A 1,259-nucleotide genomic window follows, 5' to 3' on the forward strand; every position below is an offset into this window, starting at 1 on the left:
CTGGTGACCTCTGTACCCTTGAAGGCCACCTTCACTGCTTGCTGACCCTTAACCCTGGTTACTGAATCTAGGCTGTGGTTGGCCCTGAGGGTCTGGACAGAGGCCTCTCCTGTCCCCAGGCCAGCAGTACCTCAGGGCCAGGTCATCTCTCCCTGCCTGTCCCCGAGGGGCTGCTCTGGCTGCAGCTGGTGAACTTCCCTGGCTGGACAGAGGCAAGGCCTGGGAGGGGTGAGGACCCAGAGTGGGGGACCCAGCCCCTCCACCTGCCACTAGGCACTCTCCTGGGTCACAGGTCTCACCCTGCCAGCCACCCCCAGCCGATGGAGGCCACCTGTGCTAATGGCCTCTGCTTCTCTAGCCCCAGGCTCCGACCAGACGGCGTGAGGACAAATGCCCTGGCAGTACCAACACACCACTGCCCTCTGTGGCTCCTGTGGCCTGAACGGTAGAGCCCTGGTTGGGATGCCCACCTCCTCCACAGGCCACAGGTGAGCAGGGTCTGGCCACCCCAGCAGGGGACCCCAAAGTCTAGATGGAAAAGAAGGGGTCCCTTCCTTTCTCCATATGGGGAGAGGACTTTCTACACACCTTGTCCCTGCTGCCCTGAGGGAGGGATCTTGCTCCTTCCTCTTCCTAAAGTCTTGAGGGGTCCCGCTCCTGCCACCCCTCCCCACCGCAGGGCCCTGCTGGTGGCTTCACCGCTCTCTTCTCCTGCCCGGTCCATCTCTGCCCAGTGAGGCCCACCAGTAGTGCTCATGACGGGGTTGTTGAGTGAATGAATGAAGTTACATAAACTCAAGCCTCCAGCGCTCAACTACACTTTAAGATCCCCCCACCCTAAGGACAGAGGGACCCATGGGGGTGAGGGGATGCCCTGGGGCACACGGGGAGGGAAAAACTCCCTCTTAGGGGTGCCGGCACCCTAAGTGCCCTGCACGTTTCATCCCTGGGTGTGTGGACGAGGGTCCTCCTGCATGGTTGTTGCAGCATGGCACCTGCGGGGACAGTCTGTGTGAAACTAGCCCCCCAGGCACCTACCAGTGGGCACGTGGGGGGCCAGCCCCCAGCCACCTTTGAAACCTGCACACGTCGCTGTGTGCCAGGCCTCAGTGCCCCGTGTACCACCTGCCCCCGACCCGTGCGTTGTCTCCGTGTCCTGGTCCTTTCTCCTTTCCACCCCCAAACCCCCTTGGGGGCGCACTCCTGTGCCTGTCCCCACTGCAAGGCCATTCCTCCTGCCCCACCCCGCCACCCCCTTC

Source organism: Orycteropus afer, unplaced genomic scaffold (assembly GCF_000298275.1).
Source record: "Orycteropus afer afer isolate SDZICR_OR568_19922 unplaced genomic scaffold, OryAfe1.0 scaffold00018, whole genome shotgun sequence".
In the NCBI taxonomy this organism is placed as follows: Eukaryota; Metazoa; Chordata; class Mammalia; order Tubulidentata; family Orycteropodidae; genus Orycteropus; species Orycteropus afer.